This window comes from Oryzias latipes, chromosome 16 (genome assembly GCF_053564925.1).
Source record: "Oryzias latipes strain Hd-rR chromosome 16, Olatipes_Hd-rR_3.1".
In the NCBI taxonomy this organism is placed as follows: domain Eukaryota; kingdom Metazoa; phylum Chordata; class Actinopteri; order Beloniformes; family Adrianichthyidae; genus Oryzias; species Oryzias latipes.
In genome coordinates this window covers 18,010,423-18,034,399 of record NC_136252.1, presented here as the reverse complement: position 1 = coordinate 18,034,399, position 23,977 = coordinate 18,010,423, and the positions used below count along the sequence as shown (strand labels likewise).

The 23,977-nt window shown below is 40.6% G+C and overlaps 1 long non-coding RNA gene across 1 annotated transcript; it reads left to right on the top strand.

The window, feature by feature from the left end:
* Window positions 1-2,471: 2,471 nt before the first annotated feature.
* Window positions 2,472-9,659, top strand: LOC144984425 (uncharacterized). The gene is made up of 4 exons (XR_013648077.1): window positions 2,472-4,982; window positions 5,252-5,310; window positions 5,441-5,488; window positions 5,731-9,659. It is a non-coding gene; the product is annotated as an uncharacterized LOC144984425 (long non-coding RNA).
* Window positions 9,660-23,977: the final 14,318 nt, after the last annotated feature.

Genomic DNA, 23,977 nt, shown 5'->3' with positions numbered 1-23,977 from the left:
CCAGCAGACGAGCTTCATCCAGATGGAATTGGGGGGAAGCCGGGGGCGCAAGTCGAGCCTGAGACAGGATCCACAGCCAGATGTAGGAGCAGAAGCAAAGACGAGAGCAGAGAACAGTAGCTTCCTCTTTGTCTTTTTTTTTTCCATTGTGTCGATCATTTTCTTATCATATTTTTTTTCTTCAAAAGCTAAAGTTGATGGATTTTGTTTTTTTTTAAGCCCTTAATTTTTAAGGAATTGTCATTGATCAAATTCTCTGTAGGGTCAAAGCGGGTGCTAATCCGGTTTGAAAGAACATCACTAATTTCGTTATCACAACCACTGCTGCTTCTCCCCTCATCTCAAGATGTTGTGAGCAGCGCTTTTTTGTGAGCTGGTTCTTTACATGCGGTCCCCTTAGATAAGTGTTTTTTAACCTTCATTGAGCCATGGCACACTTGACCCTTGACAAAATTCCTGCGGCACACTAGCATCCAAATATTTTAAAAAGGAGAAACTCTACAGTCTGTATTGATGTACAGTCCCCCTGCAGTCTCACATGCATTTTTGTGATAATTGTGGCAGAAAAAGCTGGAAGTTCCAGCTGTTTTTTCTAAAAGATGTAATAAAAGCTAAGTTAGTTTTTCGAGATCATTTTCAACTAACTTATTTGAAAATTTACCCTGGTAGTTATTTCCGTCAGTTTATTAACATCCATTTTTATGTAACCTCACAAAAAAACAAATGTATTCATTCAAAATAGTGAATGGCGTGGCCAAGTTTGTGCTCCACAAAGGGAAGGAAGAGTTGAGGCGCCGTGGCAGGGAGCTCCGGGGGACCGACTTCAGGATGGATGATCAGTTCCCCAAACAACAACAAAACAGGAAATACTACAAAATAAAACACGAAGTAACTCAACCCTATACAGAAAAACAAGGAACCAAACACAAACGCAAAAAAACTGAAAACCGTTACATACCCCCCACCCCCACCCCCACCCCCCCCCCACCCCCTCAAGGAACCGCACTTTGGTACCACATAGAGCTGGAGGGGAGGCCCTGCGGTCCGGCGAGGTGGGTCCGGAGGATGGCCGGGAGGCCGTGCGGTCCAGCGAGGTGAGTCTGGACAGCAGACGGCAGGCGGCTCGGGGGTGAGAGTCTGCGGCTGGGGTCTCGGGCCAGGCGTCTGGAGCAGGGATGGGTCAGGGTGTCCGGCACCCTCCTGGGAGCAGGGACGGGTCGGGGTGCATCCAGGACCCTTCTGGATGCAGGGGTCGCACAGAGCTTGGTCCGTTTTGCCTCCAGGCAGAACACTCCCAAGGCCCTCTCTGCTGGGTGCAGGTCTGGCTGGTCCATAATGTTACGGGGAGAGATGGCGGAGCACCCAGGCGCTGAGAGGAGGGGAGGCAGGAGTTCCAGGAACAAAGGAGTTTAATGACTAAATCAAACAACAAAAACAAAACCACTGGAACTGGCAGGCGAAATCGAAAGGCTAGAAAGCTTGAAAAGGGGAAACATCAAAACCATGAAGAGACAGGGGATCAATACAATAACAGACTATGGACGAGCACAGGAGGAAGGGAAAGAAAAGAACAAAATACATGCAAGGCAACGAGACACAGGTGAAAACACTCAGGACTGATGAGGAAGGTAAAACTCGAAAAAAACAACAAAAAAGGAAATACTACAAAATAAAACAGGAAGTAACTCAAACCTATACAGAAAAACAAGTAACCAAACACAAAGGCAAAGAAACTGAAAACAGTTACGTAACCCCCCCCTTCAAGGAACCGCACTTTGGTACCACATAGAGCCGGAGGGGAGGCCCTGCGGTCCGGCGAGGTGGGTCCGGAGGATGGCCGGGAGGCCGTGCGGTCCAGCGAGGTGGGTCCAGAGGACAGCCGGGAGGCCGTGCTGTCCGGCGAGGCGACAGCAATGGCAGGCGGCTTGGGCTTAGAGGGGGCTCGGGCCAGGCATCTGGAGTAGGGGGCTCAGGCCAGGTATCTGGAGCAGCGGGCTAGGGCCAGGCATCTGGAGCAAGGGGCTTGGGCCAAGCATCTGGAGCAAGGGGCTCAGGCCAAGCATCTGGAGCAGGGGGCTCGGGCCAGGCGTCTGGAGCAGGGGGCTCGGGCCAGGCGTCTGGAGCAGGGATGGGTCGGGGTACATCCGGCACCCTCCTGGGATAGTATAGTATAGATAGTGTATATTTGTTCAGCTCCAAATAGTTTAGACAGCAAATTACACTAACCATTCTCATTCAAAAATGTATGTATCATATTAATTTATTTTTAAAAAACAATGACCTTAGAAGACTGTGCGTCCTTCTGGGATGGAGTCACAATGTCAGACACGGAACTGGATTCTGTAGCTCCAGGGGGGATGGTGGTGAGGAACTAAAATTCTGGGGGGGCATCGGTGGTGTATTAAGCTCCAGCCTGGATTGCTCAGTAGGTACAACCGAATCAATTACATTTTTCATGGTTTCCATGAGTTCTGGTATATCTGCACACAGTACATCAGAAACAAACATATAAACACAAAAATTATTTTGCATCAGTGCCAAGTAAAAAACAACATAATGCAGTAATGGCAGGATAAAACACTTTAGAAAAAGTATTTGACAAATAATTTAGTGAATAATATGAACAGTTACCTTGAACACCCATCTCCTTCAAGTTAGCGTTCTCCTCTTTCAGCTCCTAGATCTCCTGCATTAATTCAGATACTGTCTTTTCTGGATTTCTATCCCTTGAACTAGTTTGTGGATGACAGTACATCTCAAGAAATTCTTCAGCAGGGTCTTTTCTTTTCTTACCTTTGACTTCTGGGTGTCCAGAGAAAGAAAAATCAAATCATTCATACAGAAAAAGAAAAACCAACTGATGTTTCAGTTTAGTAACTCAACTGCACAAACAACAGGTTCAGTAACAAGAACTACAAATGATGGTATATATTTTAAACATTGCAGTCTATAACTGCAAATCAGAACTAAAAATCACTTCCACAATTTGATGTAACATTCATTGAGAAATATTACATAAGAGCTACATATAACTTGATATCATCTTGACATATAACGACTGAGTCAGAATCTGACTGTCAGTGTCGGTCGAGTTATCTGACCAATCTTGATATTTTTGAGGCAGGACAGATTTCCTCTTGGTCAGTTCTAGAGATTCATCAGTCTTCAGCAGCAAGTAAATTTTATGGGTTGCCTATAAAGAGTTGCTCGAGAACAAAAAATGAAAGAAAAAAAAAGCAAAGAAATTTAAATTCCTTAAAATTAATGATAGTTATTTATATAAATATCTCTATATAGGTATAGATAAATATATATCTCTAGATATATGGGAAAGACTCGGCATACACACATACTAAAACTGATTAATCTTGCCTTATTTATGTTTGGACACTATATCTGTTCTATTAATTAGGTAGTAGGTAGTAGGTAGTCTTTACTTCAAACCATTTCATTTCCGCTGACAAACAGCACAGTGGCTCTGTAGTGAGGCCATCCTCCGCGCGTTTTCTTCCCATGGCGCCATTCCATAATAGCTGAATACTCAACAATGGGATTCCCATGCTGGTCCATTTTGTAATCGTCCTATGCCCGGATGGTCTCAGTCTTGACTTCACTTAACTTCCCAGCATCCTCTCCTTCACTCCACCTCAACACAGCAAACTTCCGTTCCATGAGTTCTGACGTTATCAAAACAAAATTTATTAGGTTAGCAATAAACAGCCAACAGACCAAGACATAATAAAAAACATGTTACAATTCCTAACTGGTGTTTTTTTCAATGGCAAAAATGTGTATGTTCTATGGTTCAAGGTATCTGGACGTTTAGCCTTGTTAAATTTGAGATTGTTTCATATAGAAGCGTTTCTGTCTCATAATTAAAAATAAAAGTCGATACCAGAAATGCTTTTTCATTTTCAAAATGAAGCTGCGTTTGTTGACTCAAAATTAAAAAGAAAAAGCAATCCCACAAACGGCCTTTGCGGGATGCGAAGCGATCGCCGCCGGGCAGACGTGCACGCATCAGTTTAAGGCTATCTACAATGAAAAATCAATTTCGTATACTGAGATGTCTCCCTTTGATATCACAATATTGCCAGTTTAAAATTTACTTTTCTACATTCAGCTAACAATTAATGCTAATCTTAATCGCTACTCCTCCACCACGCCAAAAAAAATGATGGAGGCCGAATTTAAGCTAAAGCCATAAAACATTTACCTCGACTTATCTATCTGTATATACATATATAAAACGGTAAATAAGCAACTCTGCTTACCACCAGCGCTAGATTCACTCACCTGTGTTTTATCCATGTCGGCGATTTCTCTAAGTTGCCGCTTTTCTAAATTCAAAAGACGCAGACGGCTCAGTTAAACTAAGATCTCACGTTTGACAACTATTGCTTGGAAGGCTGACGCATGCACACAGTCCAATATTGACCTTTCATCGCTCTCAGTAAAAAAAAAAAAAAAAAAAAAAAGAATGCCCAGGGCCTGGTCCAATCTATTTTGAGTTGTGCTCAATAATTTTCTAGGCAAAATTAGCGGTTCAGAACATGGATGGATTATAAACGAGAAAGCAATGTCAAAGAGGAAATTCGTTACACCTGACGTAACAGAAAGAGACTGGTTGAGGAAAAACTTTCCTGGGCGTACTTTAACAAGATGGAAAAAAAGGTACATATGTCTCCTAACGCAGTTCGAAAGTAACCATAATCTTGCAGTAACTACTAATTAGTAAATCGTTACTCTCCATCGTTTTGTCAGGAGAATCGAAAAAATTAAACATCATGATGCACTTATGTATAATTTTTTTTGAAAAGCTTACATATTTTATTTATGACTCTTGGAAATTGTAATAGCAGCAATGTCATCTACAATGCGCTAAAGGAGACGCTGTTTTTCATATTAATTGTTTTAAGGGGCATCATGAAGATGGCAATCAAAGTGGAGACTGGACAGCAGAACATCTCAAACAAGCTCAGGTTTGCAAAACTACATTATATCTTTCTCTGTTGATCTTTCACCATCACTATCAAACTATAGCTACTAGTTCTCTGTTGTATGTCTTCTTATTTCTCTTCTTTTTCTTCACTATTCTCTTAGAATAGTGAAAATGCCACCCAGAAAGTTGACAAAAGCGCAGAAATGACACTGGCAAGAAGAAACTCATTTTATAAAACTTTCTAACTCTGTTCACTTTAGCTGTTTAACTGCAGATTCTGTCTTTAATGTTCATTTGTGTTATACTTAGGAAAGTGATGAAAATGACATCCAGATAGAGCAGAGAGGAGAACTCTTATACTGACACCGGTGAGAAAAAAATATGTTCTTCTACTCAAAGACTCATTCATTCTCTCTCACTCACTGTAAAACTATAACCGTTGCTTTTCAAGCATCTCTTTTTTTTTTTTAATAAATACCAAACTTGCGTTCCTCCCAGGACCGTGAAGATATCACACAGAAAGCACTGCCTTTTAAACCATCACAGGTGAGTAAACAACTACAGCTTTGTACTCTTCTTTGTCCCACTCTGTTCCTTACTTTTACTGTTAAAGTACAACTATTTATGTTGTTCATTTGTGTCATTCTTTGGAAAATGATGACAATGCCAACCAAACAGAATTTGGAATTGAACCTGTCGTACTGGCACAGGTGATACAAAACCGCAATAGTTTAGTGTCTTCTCTTTCTCTTAATCTGTATTTAAATGTTTATTTGTGTCCTTCTCAGGAAAACACACAGCCAAGGACAAGAGGAAAGAGCAGAATCTTTCACAGTGGTACAGTTGAGGCTAACTATGTGTCAAGGTTATTTCTGAAAACACAAGACAGTATTAACAAAGAAAACAGACGCCAAAGCCAGGTACGATTTCTTGCTAGGAGAGCTAGAAACAGACAACCCTTCTGCTCCAAACCGCTCTTTCTAGGGGTGACTGTTCCAGCCTCGCACTTTTATTCAGTTCTCCCTAGTTACATGGTGAGTGATTTATCTAAACGTCACAAGGTAGTTGTCAATAATTTTCTGCTGTAATCTCAGGAAGTTCTGTCTTTCATGATCAAATTATCTCACATTCCAGACACTTATTTCATTACTGCTGAAGTAATCACTTCTGAAATGGAAATTCTAACACAAACAACTTGAATTATGTAAGAAAAACAGAACATACAAACTATCTTAAAAACAGAAGTTTGAATAATAAAGAAAATATATGCATTTAACACTATGTCATTCACATACGAGGCTGTTTATTGTATTTGTTCATTTTGTTAGTTGAGAAACAAGATTTTTGACATTTTGTTATTTCAAAAACCTTAACAGAACACCCCCATACATTTTTATAGTGTACTGAAATGTATGTGTTTTTGTTGCTTCTTTATTTGTTATGATAAGCAGAGTTAACAAGAATAAGGTTATAACTTGATGCATTTGGAACATGATATGATAATGTCTTTTTATGATCATTTTAGATTCATGCCTCTCAAGAAGTAGATGCCCACTCCGCGCGCACTAACAGCAGCAAACAGCAGCAAAGCATCATCTCGATTCTGTCCTTCGCAATGAGACACAATACTACAGGTGTATTGATGGAAGATCTGCTGAAACTGCTCAAGTTACATTCTGCTGGGACTAGTGCAGTTCCAAGAAGCAAGTATTTATTGGAGAAACCGTTAGCTTGTCTTGCTGATCAGTTTGAACGTCATCATAAATGCAGAGTTTGTACTAAATACATTGGTCCTTCACAATCTCAAGAGAAAATTCTCAAATGTGTCTTATGTTCCTCATCCACAACAGTTGTGTCAAGTTTGAAGGAAGGACATTTTTTCATTGCTATTCCACTAAAGGGTCAGCTGAAAGATATTCTTGAGAACCAAGGGATGCATGATCTCTGTTTTTGTGCTGAGGAAAGTGATGGGGATTTAATAAAGGACATAGGTGATGGAACTTTATACCAGACCTTGAAATCAAAAACTGAATAGAATTTTCTGTCCCTTACATTTAACTGTGATGGTGTACCAGTCTTTTAGTCTTTTAAATTCAGTATTTGGCCAATACTGTGTTGTATTAATGAGATACCCCCTGAGAGTAGAGATAAACATGTACTTTTATGTGCTTTATGGTTTGGAAACAAAAAGCCAGACATGTTGTGCTTTTTCAAACCATTTGTTGAGGAGTGTGTCAGTCTTTCTGAAGATGTTTTCGAGTGGCAGCATCCTAGTGATCATTTACTGAGACGCATTAAAGGACACACATTGTGCAGTGTGTGTGATGCAGTAGCAAGGCTATTGCTACAGAATTTTAAACAGTTTAATGGTGAATATGGGTGTGGAATCTGTCTTCACCCAGGGGTGCAAACAAGGAAAGGAAAAGGAAACAAGGGTTTACACATGTTCTGATGAAAAGCCAAGTGACAGAAATCATAAAACAGTAAAAATAGGACAAATTGCTCAAAGAGAAGGGAAGTCCATACTAGGCATAAAGGGCCCATCTGCCCTAACCCACTTACCAATGCTTGATTTGATCAATGGGATGGTCCCTGACTACATGCACTGTGTGTTGCTTGGTGTGTGCAGATATATGGCAAGTTTATGGATGGATTCCAAGAGTATTTCTGAACCATGGTGTATTGGTGCACAAACGGCATTAATGGACAGACACCTGTTATCAATAAAGCCTCCAGGCATTGTTGCTCGAGTTCCAAGATCTCTAACAGAACGCAAATTCTGAAAAGCCCACGAGTGGCAGCACTGGCTTTTGTACTATAGTTTGCCAGTTCTGAAAGGCATACTTCCCCAGAAATATCTTTGTCATTGGGCATTGCTGATAGAGGGTATAAACATTCTGTTGGGGTCAGCACTAAATGCTGAACAGATAAGTCACGTACATGAAGCATTAGTGTACTTTGTTGGAGGTGTGCAGTCACTGTATGGAGTAGAACACATGACGTTCAATGTTCATTCACTTGTGCATTTGAGCAAAGTGTATTGCACTGGTGTCCTTTGTGGGCTCACTCAGCTTTTATGTTTGAACATTTCAATGAGTATCTCCTGAAACAAGTAAAAAGTAGTCAAGCTGTACCACAAAAAATATGTAAACAAGTGGTGTTAACCCGTGCATTTCCCCGTTTAGCACAGCAGTTTCTAACTAATGCACCTGCAGAAGTTAAGGATTTCTGCAATGAAATGAGACATGGAAAGCAGAGTGTCAAGATCAAAAGACTGCCCTTGGTCCACCAAATGTAAGCTTGGTATCTCTTGATGATCTAGCTGCTCTCCACTCAGTGATAGAGGTTCCCCCAATTGCTGTGGTGAGTTACTAGAAGAGAATAGCTGTAAATGGATTAGTCATTCATGGCCGTTCCTTCAAAACAAAACAAAGAAACAACTCTGTTGTACTTGTAACCCTTGTAATATCCTTGGCACTTTAACATTGGGAGTTGAGTCATCTAGACCCACTAGACAGTGCGGTAAACCTTTTTTCTTCAATGATTTGTGAACCTCACTGGTGTCCATGGATTACATGAAATCTTTCCACCTTTATCCACCTTTGTCATGGTAGGGAGAACACGTCAATGTAAGGGTGGGGTCATCTAAGATAGCACAATGGTTAAAGGATAAGAGTATTTTTAGAGTCTCACACTTTATCGACGTGGGTGACCAGTCTTTATATGCCATAGGAAACTATGGTAAATGCACAGTGCAGAAATTTGCCAGAGGTTCTCATGCAGAACTGAACTGAACTACATGTCAACTGTTCAGTTTCCCACTGGCTTTAACAAAGCCATAAGTGCTACTCAGGTAATTAGACCATGTGTGTATATTCAGTGTTCACAGTCCAGCTCAATTGTATGTAAGCTACTAAACACATATTACTGTAGATGAAATAATATTAAAACTAAATGAGAATATTTTCATTTATTCATTTTGAGGTTCCAAAAGGAGAAATTTCTGCCTCAACTATTACCAATGTAACTCAAATGAAATATCACCTATTAAGGCAAAGATAAACTGCACATATATTCTTATGTAAAAAATTTTTTACTTCATGTTATGTCATGTTATTATTCTATTATTAGTCTACAAAATAAAGAAGTCTTTCTCTAGCATCACATGAAAGAATGCATCCATCGTTTTATATGTCTTTGCTTCATATTAACTACTTCCTTCATGTATTTTCAATATTTGCTGTGTGGACACAATATCATGTTGCTAATGTCATTAGGAATAGTAGGTTCTTAAATCCATCCATACATCTTCTGACCCGCTCCATCCCTTTACCGGGGTCATGGGGATCTTGCTGGAGCCCAGCCCAGTTAGTCAAAGGCTAGGCTATATTACACTACTAAAAATAATGTATGCAGAACTACTATCATACGCTTTTCTTATATGTTACAAAAACATACAAGTTTCATATTGTCCTATTTTACTAAGGATCTTATAAGTGGTTTGAATGTATTATGCTTAAATTATAAGTTTCAGATAAAACAGACAAAAAACGTATAAGATTCATATATATCATTTCCGTATGGGACTCAAAAGGCTGGAAGGCTCGAAAAGGGGAAACGTCAAAACCACGCAGAGACAGGGGAACAGTACAATAACAGACTATGGACCAGCACAGGAGGAAGGGAAAGACAAGACTTAAATACATGCAAGGTAACGACACACAGGTGGAAACACTCAGGACTGATGGGGAGGTAAAACTCGAAAACAACAACAAAATAGGAAATACTACAAAATAAAACAGGAAGCAACTGAAGCCTATACAGAACAACAAGGAACCAAACACAAAGGCAAAGAAACTGAAAACCGTTACAAAAGAAAACATATTGATAAAAGCAATAAACAACAAAACATTGATATAAGGTAAATTAAAATTAAAATAACACATTAAAAATCTAGTGTACGTTCATAAAACAAGGTAAAATGGATACATAAATAAAAAGAAATAAATAAATAAAGGTAGTAAAAAATTAGCTGAAAACCAGGTTAAAAAGATGGGTCTTTAGCCTTTTCCTAAAACCTTCAATGCTCTCCGCGGCCCTCAGGTCCTCTGGCAGACTGTTCCATAAATGGGGGCCACAGTGTTGAAAAGATGCTTCTCTGTTAGTTTTGGTTTTTACAGTCGGAATGGTTAATAGACCAGTGCCAGAGGATCTCAGGGTCCGCGAGGGTTAATACTTTACTAAAAGATTGGATATATATTCCCCAATGGGAAGCCACTTGCACAAGTCTCCATCAAATGTGGGATATACCAAGGTAATGCTCTGTCCCTACTGCTGTTCTGCATAGGTCTGAAACCCCTCAGCCAAATAATCAACAAGACTGGCTATGGATACCGACTCAGAAATGGGGCCAACATCAGTCACCTCCTCTACATGGATGACATCAAGCTATATGCTAAGAGCGAGCGTGACATTGGCTCCCTGATCCACACAACCAGGATCTACAGTAATGAAATTGGGATGTCATTCTGGCTCGAGAAATGCAGCCGGATGGTGAGAAAGAGAGGTAAGATAGTCCACACAGGAGGGGTCTCCCAGAAGGAACAATAGCAGACATTGTGGACAGTTACAAGTACCTTGGAATTCCGCAGGCAAATGGCAACATGGAGCAGGCAACAAGGAAAGCTGCAACAGCTAAATACCTCCAACGAGTAAGGCAAGCCCTGAGAAGCCAGCTCACTGGCAAAAATAAGACCCGGGCAATAAACAGCTACGTACTGCCAGTTATCAGATACCCTGCAGGAATAATAAGATGGCCAAAGGAAGAGATACAGACCACAGATGTTAAAACACGAAAGCTCCTCACCATGCATGGAGGGTTCCATCCCAAATCCAGCACCCTGACCTGACCCTGACTGTATGCTAGTCGCAAGGAAGGAGGCCAAGGACTAGTGAGCGTAGAAGCCACTATCAAGGATGAAACATCCAAGATGCATGAATACATCAAGCTCAAGGCCCCAACTGACAGTGTGCTCAGTGAATGTCTCACGCAATGGAGAGCAGAGGATACAGTGCTGGAGGACAGATCCTCATGGGAGGACAAAGCCCTGCATGGGATGTACCAACGGACCATAACTGAAGTGGCTGATATCAAGAAGTCCTACCGATGGCTAGAAAGGGCTGGCCTACAGGACAGCACTGAAGCACTCATCCTGGCAGCTCAGGAAATAGCCCTGAGTACCACAGAGATAGACGCTCAGATCTACCACACCACACAAGACCCAAGGTGTTGGCTGTGAAAAGAGGCTTAATTTCCATAACAATGGAAATGGGTCAATTACCACAACAATGGCAGTAAATTACCATCAGCTAGTGAGGTTCCTTGGGCAAGACCCTTGGGCAAAGATGCTACTGCCAACTGATGTCACTGATGTGGATATGTCCCCAAAACATAGATTCTCACTCCAATACAAAGCCTGGTTTCTACATTGCATTATTTTATCACTATTTTTATCATGGTGTGTGTGTGTTTATGATTGTGTCGGTGTGTGTGTGTGTGGGGGGGGGGGGTCGTCATTGTACAATATTTAAACAAAATATTTGTTTGTCTTGTCCTTTTGTTTTTTTAAATTTGATTATATTTTTATGTAAAGCACTATGAGTGACCTCAGTTGTTAAAGTACTATACAATTAAAGTTTGATTTGATTTGTTACATACTAACCCATTAAATGTTTCCTGTTTAATTGTGGTTTTGAACAACTGTTTTAACAGTTTGATTTATTGACTTTTTTGTTAAACCTTTTATAATGATTACTATTTCACAAATGTAAATGTAAATGTAATTTAGAAATTCACTGCATACTTATAATCACAAAGTAGTACTATAGTTTTGATTAATAACATTGCATTTTTCAATGTCTACAGTAGGAGTAACAAGGAAAATGTGTTTTTCAAAGAGCATTATCAAAAGTAAGCAAAGTATTAGAAACAAGTGGGGAGCTTTTCTTACTCTGTCCCATCCTTAACCCTTTCCCTCCTGCTCACTTCCTAATAGACTAAATCACAGCTGTACTAGACATCCTTCTTTACAGAGAAAAATAAAAATATTTCATACATTTCAGCATGAACATTTGTAAAACTTGTAAAAATGTATACATTTAAAATTTTGTGTTGAAAGAAAGTTATGTTTAACATTGCATCATGATGTTACTACCTCGTTTCTTATTTTACACTATTGATATTATCATTACATGTTAACTGTGGAAGTGTTGCATCTTTAGTGACTCAGTCAGTGATTTCAACCAATGATATTGTGAGCATCCCCCAATATATTCTGATGGAGTGTTATTAGACATTGAATACTGTCATCCATAAATATTAGTAAAGCATACTACCATAAGAATTGTGAACAGGCCTGTGCATAGACATCAAGGCTGTCTATGCAAAGGTTTGTGAACAGACCGTTGGATAGATGACCTTGATGTGTGGCCCTTTTATTCAGACTAAGAAAATGTGTCAGGACAAGTTGTGCGTGTCATCTGTCCACAACCGTAAATTTAACTCAGCAAGAACTGTGCCAGTTTCTTAAAAATAAGTAAAGTGAAAAGTTCTTGAAGATTTGTTTAAACCTTTGAGCACAAATACAATTGACTTTAAAAAAGTGCCCATGAAAAAAATTCAATATTAACGTCATAGTAAAATAAAGACATGTTTCTATCATAAAGTGTTTATCTTTACTAGGTCTGACAAACAGAATAGATTTACACAATTACAACATAAACTACCTTTAAAATTCCTAAACTTACTTCTTACATGAAGCTCATAAGAACAATATTAAAACCTACCAAAGGTAAAAGTATGTGTGAACTTGCTTCTCGTTGCTTTTTGATGAAAACAAATCTGGAGCTGTCTTTAATGTTTGTTTGTTTTCCAGTGAGTTGCTTAACAAATTTTCACCTCTTACAGCTGCCCTTATGCATGTACAGTATCTAAGATGTATGAGAAGCATAAAGGATTCATTGTACCTTTCAATTTCTGCAATGGTTACTGTTTTACCTGAATTGATTACATTCACCTTCAACAAATAGATGTTCATAGGATAGTTTTGCAAAAGGAATCACTTTTAACAATGAATTACCTTCCCCTAAACCCAGAAAAAGCTCAGGTCATTATACTGTCCTAAAAACTTGAGAGATGCTCTCTTTATCAGATAGTCTCCCTGGATGGCATAAATATAGCCTCCAATTCCACAATTAGAAACCTAGGGGTTTTATTTGACAAGAATTTATCATATAAGGCTCAAATCAGAAATCAGAAATATACTATGTAAAAATGATGCTGAAAAACTCATCCATGCATTTTGTTAAGTCTTGGCTGAATTACTGTAACTGTTTGCTAGCAGCGTGCCCTAAAAGTTCCTTGAGATGTTATCATCTTGTTCGGAATGGAGCAGCTAGATTGTTAGCAGGAACTAGCAGAAGAGATCACATCACTCCTGTATTAGTTTCACTTCACTGGGTCACTGTTGATTCTAGAATCAAGTTCAAAATCCTCCTGCTAACGTAAAGGTAGGGATGGGTACCGAGCCCCGGTATTGAATGAGTCCCGGGGCAACATTCTTTAAGACCGCAGTTCTGCTATCTGTACTGGAGAAGAAGTCGCTTTTTTTGTGTCCCACAAGATATAAACGTTATCTGCCATATTTAACTCCCCAAGTCAGTCAATTTTCCGTTAATTAATGGTGATATTAATTTCGCAATTCACGCTGACGAATAGAGGTCTGACTGGCTATTTGTGTGCACGGGGGGGCGGGGCTGTTGTTCAGACAGCACGCGGCGCGCGTAAAATTAATTAAATCTGCGCTGGAGCGTCCCGACTATCATGTCAACCTGCTGCTATGATGACCGTATTTTGCGCTCTCTATGTTGAACACACTGAGGAGCGCGGAAAGAAAACGACTCGCTGCTGTATAGGATGTGAACAGGTAAACAGGAAAAGCAGGCAGAGAGGTGGGGGAGGGGCTTTGGCTTCAAAAAGATGGAAACACGGGCATCAGATATCATAACAGCAATATGTCAAAACATTGCTGTTTATTTTTCTTTAAATAACTTCTTTTTTCGTGTATTTTAATTTTCAAGTATTAAAAAAAACAATTTGTTAAAAAAACATTATTGCATAATAAGGAAATAAAACACATTATGTTCTTAATTGGTTATTTATTTATTTATTTTTCGTTCTCAAAAAGTATCGATAAGAGTATCGTTAAAATACCGGATTGACAAGCAGTATCAATAAGAGTAGTAGTACCGTTAAAACCTTATACCTGATACCCATTCATACCTAAAGGCCTTACATGGTATGACCCCATCCTATAACAAAGACCTCATTGTGCCTTACCATCCAAACAGAACACTTCGCTCATGAAATGCAGGACTGATTGTGGTTCCTAGAATTTGTAAAAGCACATTTGGAGCCTTTAGCCACCAAGCCATGTATTGTCCCTCTTTCCCACTCCTCTCCCGGGGAGCGGGATCGATTCCAGACTCCAGATGGCTCGTCCATGCTCCTACACTTGACTGTGGATCCTGCCTCCGGCTCGTCTCGCGCCCCCAGCCATCCCCCTACTTCATCTGGATGAAGCTCATTTGCTTGACTATTTAAACATTTAGTTGTAGAGTTAGTTAAGTTAATTCTTCTCTAAGAGTTTTAATACATTGCCTGTCTGTCCTGGGGGAAGATCCCTCCTTCATGTGGACACCCTTGAGGTTTCTTCTTTTTTCCCCGCAATCCATTTTTTTTAGAAATTTGTCCTTTTTTTTTCTTTTCTTTAAACTTGTCCTGTCCAACAGCTGAGCAGACAGATAGTGGCTGAATGCCTTTTGTGTTGGACATATTTTACTGTTACAACAGGGGTTTATAGATCTTCTAACACACTAGGTGTGTATTTGTATAAATACAAATGTCAACATGTACTCAGCTAAACTACGCACATTTGGACACAAACCAACACATGTAAAGCATTTCATTCTGTCACACATACTTTTGTGCAAAGGTGAGCAGACACCAGGCCTCCGCAGAGCAGCTGGTCGGTCCTGTTTGAGCTCCAAAACTTTCTCTGGAGCAAAACACCGTCTATGCATGACGTTAATCCAGAGCAGTAGTGACACACGATGCGCATTTCTGTTATTTCTTTTAGAAATCATAATTCGCCAAAGGAATGGACTAGAAACATGCTTTTTTTAAACATCCTTATAATTTTTACTCTTCGTGACTGGTCCGGACACCCCTGCTATAGAGATTAGTCTTCCCCGTATAGTAGCTTTTGCTGCATCCCACTAGACTGAGGATGAGACCGTTCCATTATCATTAAAATGAAAATATTCTGCTATAGCTTACCGTATTTCGTCTTTAATTGAAGTATCCGTCAACAATAAACCATTTATTCTCCAGTATCTGAAACACGGTTCCAGCCCAAATTCTAGTGTCAACACTACTGGGCTGTGGTCTGAGATTGTCATAGGTTTTATCACACAGCTTTATTAAAGTACTTTTTAGTTATAAAGAAGTGGTGTAACCCTTGTGCTATCCTAGAAACTTCAACATTGGGAGTTGGGTCATCTAGACCCAACTAGACAGTGCTCTGAACCTTTTTTCTTCAATGATTTGTGATCTTCACTGGTTTCCATGGATTACATGAAATCTTTCCACCTTTATCCACCTTTGTCATGGTAGGGAGAACACGTCAATGTAAGGGTGGGGTCATCTAAGATAGCACAAGGATTAATTGTGAATAACTTCCATGAACTTGTGACATAAAATTTTTATAATTTGGGTTGAGATGGCTCCAACTATCAACCAACCCAAGTTCTTTCATCATATTTAAGACGTTCTATTTGGTGGCTCAGAAGACATAGATAATTTGACTAATCTATTGTTGAGAATGCAGTTTAGATCTCCTCGTACAATTCCAATGCCTTCCCCCTTTTCTGCTACAAGATGTGCCAGTTTTTTGAGAAAATTGGCATTGTTCATTTCTCTTTGTCATGAAATACGTTTTCACAGTTAAAATACACTGATCTGATCAACAAAATGGCTTGAGGAGGTCTGTTTCTGAAAGTTGGGTTTCTTGGAGTAACGCCACAGCGCATTGCAACTTTTTTAACTTTCCTCTAAATAGGGTTGTTAATACCTTTTAGATTATAAGTAACTAAATTACATAGTCTCATAACTGATGTTTTATGGATTGCTGCCCCTTCCTTTCACCAATGTGTCTTGTGCGTTTATACAACAAAATGACATGTCCTTTTCTGTGGAGTGTGTTTAAGTTAACAATGTGAGTGAGGTAAAACAACACAAAAAACACTTAACAAAAACCAGATTAATGCCTGAACCCCGATAGAACAAAAGTCTCTCGTCGTGTTTTATTTTAATTTTTTTTATTCAAAAGTCTTTCCAATAATTTGTGACAACTAATAGTGTTCTCAATGACATATTTACCTTTAATCTTTTTTCCTTATCTTCTGCCCATTGTTGTCTTACCCTTAGATGCTTACCCTTCGATCTTACCCTTAGATGTGTTGTTTTTGCTCTTCTTCCTGCTGATGCTCCATTCTTCTGCAAGTCTCTCTATGTGCTCACATTCTCCAATGATTACCTGGACCCCCAGTCTTTCCAAGGTGTCAGAGGCGCTGGTTAAAGTGGCATAGGTTTCCCTCCGGAGTCCAACTTGATTTTCAGCCGTGCTGGATACAAACACTTGGCCTGTAGGTTCTTCTGTTTCAGCTGCTTCACAACAGCTATCACCTTGGATCACTTCTTTTGTGGCTCATGCGAGTAATCCTGATCAAAAAAGATCCTTCTGTGCTGAAACACCACTTTTCCTTGCCTCTATGCTTGTTACAAAATCAAATACTTTACCGCTGCGTCCAGAAACCTTACGAGAATCGAGCGAGGGGGCCCTGTTGAGCTTGTTGGTCTGGACTGGAGTGAGTGATGAACTCTCTCAACGCCAATGTTTAGGTCGGGCAGTAGCGTCAAAGCCATATTTCCACCTCTACTTCCCTCTGGTATTTGGTAAATGCGCAGGTTTTTTCTTCTCATCCGGTTCTGCAAATCCTTACATGGAGCGGGGTGTTGCCTTTCACAGTGAAGCAAATACCGGACCACTCTGTGATGTTTAGCCCCTCTGTCTTCTGCAGAATTCACTCATCTGTCCAACTCTCCAATCCTCTGCTGGTGGTCTGCAAGCGGTTGTGGCCCTCTATGTTTTCTTGACTGAGTTTTTTTTTCATTTCCTCCAGTAGACCAGTAGAGACATGCTGGTTGCTGCTCATTTTCAATGCTAGCAGCATCTGGGCTAACACTAGCTAAGCAGGGCGTCGCTCCTGTTTTGTCATTGTTTTCTTTTGAAACACCTTGTTTGGTAGCAAGTTGGGTCTTCAAGGGTATACTCATGTCATGCTTCTTTAAATCAACCAATTAGCAGGTATTTAAAACTTTATTCATCCCACAATGGGGAAATTATTTTATCTTAAGCAGCAAAAAAGACATTCATAAATACAAACAGCAAAAAAAAAAAAAAAAACAGTCAGAGAAACATTTCTAAAAACAGATTCTTTTTTTTCTATAACAAAGTAAATTAATATAAATATAAATAAGTAAAAATACACAGCAAAAAGCAACAGTTAAAGAACAAAAAACAGCTGAAAAACCACGACTACAACAGTTTGTAAAAGAAAAACATGAGTGAAAAAAAACAACAAACACCTGTGGGTCTGTAGTGTGTCACTGTAACAGGGTGTTGTACAGTCTAATGGCTGTGGAGAGGAATGACCTGCACTGTGGGTGCAACAGTCTAGTGCTGAAGGAGCTGGTCAGCGCCTCTACAGTTTGGTTCAGGGGTTGGGAGGGGTTATCCATGATGGATGTTATCTTAGCCAACATCCGTCCATCACCTCCTCGTTGGACTGTGGTGTTCTGCCCAGGACAGAGCCGGCTTTCTTAACCAGCTTGTCAAGCCTCCTTCTGTCTCTTTCTGTACTGCCCCCCGCCCAGCACACAACTCCATAAAGGACCAGTGAGGACACCACAGTGTCATAAAATGGTCTGAGCAGCTGCCTGCACACGCTGAACGACCTTAGTCTCCTCAGCAGGTGAAGGCGACTCTGGCCAATCCTGTACAGAGCACCCATGTTGTTGGACCATTCCAGTCTGTTCAGGTGAACACCCAGGTATTTAAGAGTGTCCACAAACTCAATGTCTGAACCCTGGATGTTCACCGGTGAGTGTGATGGTGAGGACCTCCTGAAGTCCAGGAACTTTGCGTAGGATTTGCGTCAGAAGTGGCGTACGGATGAAACATAGGACGTGCGTACGCACAGAAATATTCGGATTTATAAAACCGTGCGCACGCACATCCTACGCATCTTTCCCTTTATAAATCACAACCGATTCTAAATGCAGCGCAGCTTTTGCGGCTACATGCCACGCCCATAGTTGCCCATAAATAGTCCGTGAAATGCCCACAAATTAATATTCATGGCTTGCTAAATCATGGCAAACACAGAGGGGAAATCAAAAAAACGTAACTTCACTCAATGTGAAGTAGAAGTTATCGTTGGCGAGGTGGAAAAGAGGAGAAAAGTGTTGTTTGGGGCACAGTGTGGGCATTACTAATGCCAAAAAGGCACGTGAGCGGCAAACGGTGGCAGACGCCGAAAATGCTGCAGCCTCACAACCTCGGACCGTGGCCGAAATAAAAAAGAAATGAAAGAAATGATCGGACATCAAAGTCGAGGCAAAAAAACGTCTAGCGCTGCATTGGCAGAGTGTGTCCGCCACGTGGGGGGGGGGGGGGGGGGGGGACACCGGAGCTGACCCCTCTTGATGAGAAACTGGCCGCTATTATTGGGGAATCCCTATTAAGTCCCCCTTATCGGCGTCCTCCTCCGCCTCAGTCACCTGACTGAGACGGAGGGGACGCCGACGCGCCAGGGTCAGGGTGACACAGGTAAGAGAAATAATTCAAATGAATGCAGTCAAGTCACATGTATGCAGGCTACACAATTACAGATTATTAATATAGAACAATTTTATTTTAGTTGCTGGGTGTTCCAGCGGGGCCAGTGGTTACGATGCTGCAGCTGAGTAGCCGTCTGGACCCAGCGTCTCCACGGCACGCGGCTCTCAACCCTCCAGCAGTGGACGCGTCCTCACCGATGCAGTCCTTGAATGCAGAGGGAAGTCAGTAGTTCAATCAGAGAGGTGGCCAAGGAGTTGGGCGAAATCAAGATCGCCCTGACTGAAATAAACTGCACGATGAGGGAATTCTTAAATAAATAATATTTTCCACACCTCTTTTTCTTTACAAGCGACGCATCACTTCCAAACGCTGGCGCACAGCAGCAGCGTTTGGCTCAAATGCGTGGGGATGGGGTTCAGGGTCGGGGCCAACACAGCAATCAGCGCCAGGGGGTAGAGGCACGTTTTAAGCTGTGCCACATTGTGTAGCACAGCATATGCCAGCACGATTTGGCACACACTGTCACTTTCACGTGTTTCTTCCATCTGCCGACGGTGTCGCCATTTCTCATTTCACCCGTTTTTGTGCGTACGCCTGGGTCAGAGCTTGCGTGGAGGACCGCACATTTTCCCGTCAAGTTTGCTTTTTATAAATCTCAACTATTGCGTAGAGAGTGGCGTACGCCTTCTTTTGTGCGTACGCAACGTTTATAAATGAGGCCCCAGGTCCTTTGTCTAGCAGGTGTTTAGCAACAGGTGGTTATTTTCACACCAGCCCATAAATTCAGAGATGACCCCCCCCCCCCCAGGAAAATGTTTCAGGACAAGTGTGCGTGTCATCTGTCAACAAAAAGAAATAAAGTAAAAAATTTGCAAAGAATTGTTGAAACCTTTGATTGCAAATGCAACTGAATTCAAAAAGTGCCCATGAAAAAAATTCAATATTGATCTTATAGTAAAATAAACACGTTTCTATCATGAAGTATGCTATCTTTAATAAGTCGGACAAATAGGATAGATCTGCACAATTACAACATAAATATACCTCATAAAATACCTCTAGCCATGTTACATGGGCAAAATTCATCGGAATAAACACCTGATCAGAATAAAGATCTGTCATGTAAACACACCATTCAGAATACTCTGCCCTGTTCAAACTTATTCGGATGAAAATTTCTTTCCAATAGAGACAGGTGGGTAATGCTGTATGTTGATCTGATCGTTGTGCAATTTAGTCTGTTGTGGGTCACTACTGCACTGGTTTTCTGTTATGCATAGACAGTGTGGCGCTCCCGAGAAGGCTTTGGACCACAAACCAGTCGCTTGCTCCATGCAAGCGAGGCATGTTTAGCGTGTTTGCGGGCAGGGGAGGGTGCTTTGTTACGGTGTGGGTTCCAGATGAGACTTCGGACCGCAGTCCATCCGGCTGCTCTGCGTGAGCGAGCTGCCGAACTAGGGAGGACCATGTCTCCCAGGAGAACTGTGTCTCCATGGAGATGAGCGGCTTTGGGACGGTGTGTGAGCTGGCTGAGGCGGCTATTGAATGGAGAAATGCCACGCAGTCCTGAGAAACCGTGAAAACAATCACGTGAATTTGTGTTAACAATCATGTCCAGACAAAATAAAGACTGATGTAATCCCCACATAACAATTTTTATAGTAATCGTTTAGATTGCTGTTAAATATGTAACCATAAAATGTTTAGTTACAATGTTACCACAGGAATAGGTAATTAGTATTTCATAATGGATTAGGGAGGAGTCTGAATCAAGGACTAAGACCCCCCCCCCCCTTCCCCCAGTGAAAAGGTAATATAAAGAGCCTCAACAGAGAGAGAAGTTAAATCCGGTCTGTCCCAAAGACCAGCATGCATCTCTTTGCTCTAATTCTTGGTATTTGGCTTCTACCAAAAGGTGAATTTTTCTTCTTTTTTTGTCACTGTTTTAAAATTGATATAACTTAAAGTGGGAGGTAAAACAAACATTAGCTCTGTCTTTAAAATGGTTTAAGCTCTATGCCTTTTTCAGTGTTTTGTCCAAATTGCATGTTTTAGTTGATGTTGCAGCTTTTTGTCATAGCTGAACAGAGCTTTAGAGTCTTGCTGTAGTTATGACAGAATTTTTAAAATAAATGTGTTACTTTTTTCATTTTTGCACACATTCATACATTATTTGTTGTTTTATTAGGTGACACGCTAACATGTTTTGAATGCACACAAAACAATTCTCGTTGCGATGCAATACAAAGGGACTGTCCTTCAGAGAATCATCAATGTGGTGTATCCAGAGTCATTGTCTATGAAGGTACGACATTAAATCATTCTTAGTGTTTGCTTGTTATGTGCATAGTATAGATTACGTTTATTAACAGTTGCTGTTTGCCTGCAGGTGGATCAAAAGTCCGAGACCTAAACGTGAAGGGTTGTGTTCTGAATGAAGAATGTGGTGAAGGTTCAGGCAATTCTGGATATTTCAACATTTCGGTTAACACCCTATGCTGCAACTCCAACCTCTGCAACACACAGTCTGTCCCTGGTAACACACATTCTGTCCATTGCAATGTATTGGTTTGTCTTAAAGTTATTTACTGTCAGTTTAATATATTTTTACATTAAATGCACGATATATTTAAAGTAGATAAAATCTGGACCAAAAGGGTTAATAAAAACTTTATATAAAAAAAGAAATTAAGCACATATTATTGTAAGCTGCCCAGGTGTTTTGGAATACTTTAACAGCAATAATAAGAAAAAGAATGATGGCTCACCAAAGAAAACTTAATGCATTTAGCAGAAGACATGTTTTTTTTAACTTGTCCTGTCCAACAGCTGACCATTTTATTAACTTTTATCCAAATTGCTATATTCAGATTAATCTAAATTACAGTTTAAAAATCAACTAAATTGTTTGTTAAGAAGTTACAATAAAGCTGTTTATAGGATGAAATTTTGGGGGAAACAGGCAGTGAGGCTCTGATTATCTTTAAAAAATATTATATGTTTTGTTTAGAACCGAGCAAAAAAACTCCAAATGGGAGACAGTGCTTCACCTGTGATGCTCCAGCATGCAACAAAACTTTGGACTGTGTGGGGAACGAAGACTACTGCGGTTTTGGAACAGGTCAGACACATGTTCTTCCTCTATTCTTGACTATTCTGATGGAAAATGATTTTAAAGTGTCTGATGACCTTGTCTTTCAGTTGATGTAGGAGCAACATACACCATAAATGGATGCATCTCGAAGATTGACAAGCAGTATCAATAAGAGTAGTAGTACCGTTAAAACCTTATACCTGATACCCATTCATACCTAAAGGCCTTACATGGTATGACCCCATCCTATAACAAAGACCTCATTGTGCCTTACCATCCAAACAGAACACTTCGCTCATGAAATGCAGGACTGATTGTGGTTCCTAGAATTTGTAAAAGCACATTTGGAGCCTTTAGCCACCAAGCCATGTATTGTCCCTCTTTCCCACTCCTCTCCCGGGGAGCGGGATCGATTCCAGACTCCAGATGGCTCGTCCATGCTCCTACACTTGACTGTGGATCCTGCCTCCGGCTCGTCTCGCGCCCCCAGCCATCCCCCTACTTCATCTGGATGAAGCTCATTTGCTTGACTATTTAAACATTTAGTTGTAGAGTTAGTTAAGTTAATTCTTCTCTAAGAGTTTTAATACATTGCCTGTCTGTCCTGGGGGAAGATCCCTCCTTCATGTGGACACCCTTGAGGTTTCTTCTTTTTTCCCCGCAATCCATTTTTTTTAGAAATTTGTCCTTTTTTTTTCTTTTCTTTAAACTTGTCCTGTCCAACAGCTGAGCAGACAGATAGTGGCTGAATGCCTTTTGTGTTGGACATATTTTACTGTTACAACAGGGGTTTATAGATCTTCTAACACACTAGGTGTGTATTTGTATAAATACAAATGTCAACATGTACTCAGCTAAACTACGCACATTTGGACACAAACCAACACATGTAAAGCATTTCATTCTGTCACACATACTTTTGTGCAAAGGTGAGCAGACACCAGGCCTCCGCAGAGCAGCTGGTCGGTCCTGTTTGAGCTCCAAAACTTTCTCTGGAGCAAAACACCGTCTATGCATGACGTTAATCCAGAGCAGTAGTGACACACGATGCGCATTTCTGTTATTTCTTTTAGAAATCATAATTCGCCAAAGGAATGGACTAGAAACATGCTTTGTAAATAAAGTAAAAAATTTGCAAAGAATTGTTGAAACCTTTGATTGCAAATGCAACTGAATTCAAAAAGTGCCCATGAAAAAAATTCAATATTGATCTTATAGTAAAATAAACACGTTTCTATCATGAAGTATGCTATCTTTAATAAGTCGGACAAATAGGATAGATCTGCACAATTACAACATAAATATACCTCATAAAATACCTCTAGCCATGTTACATGGGCAAAATTCATCGGAATAAACACCTGATCAGAATAAAGATCTGTCATGTAAACACACCATTCAGAATACTCTGCCCTGTTCAAACTTATTCGGATGAAAATTTCTTTCCAATAGAGACAGGTGGGTAATGCTGTATGTTGATCTGATCGTTGTGCAATTTAGTCTGTTGTGGGTCACTACTGCACTGGTTTTCTGTTATGCATAGACAGTGTGGCGCTCCCGAGAAGGCTTTGGACCACAAACCAGTCGCTTGCTCCATGCAAGCGAGGCATGTTTAGCGTGTTTGCGGGCAGGGGAGGGTGCTTTGTTACGGTGTGGGTTCCAGATGAGACTTCGGACCGCAGTCCATCCGGCTGCTCTGCGTGAGCGAGCTGCCGAACTAGGGAGGACCATGTCTCCCAGGAGAACTGTGTCTCCATGGAGATGAGCGGCTTTGGGACGGTGTGTGAGCTGGCTGAGGCGGCTATTGAATGGAGAAATGCCACGCAGTCCTGAGAAACCGTGAAAACAATCACGTGAATTTGTGTTAACAATCATGTCCAGACAAAATAAAGACTGATGTAATCCCCACATAACAATTTT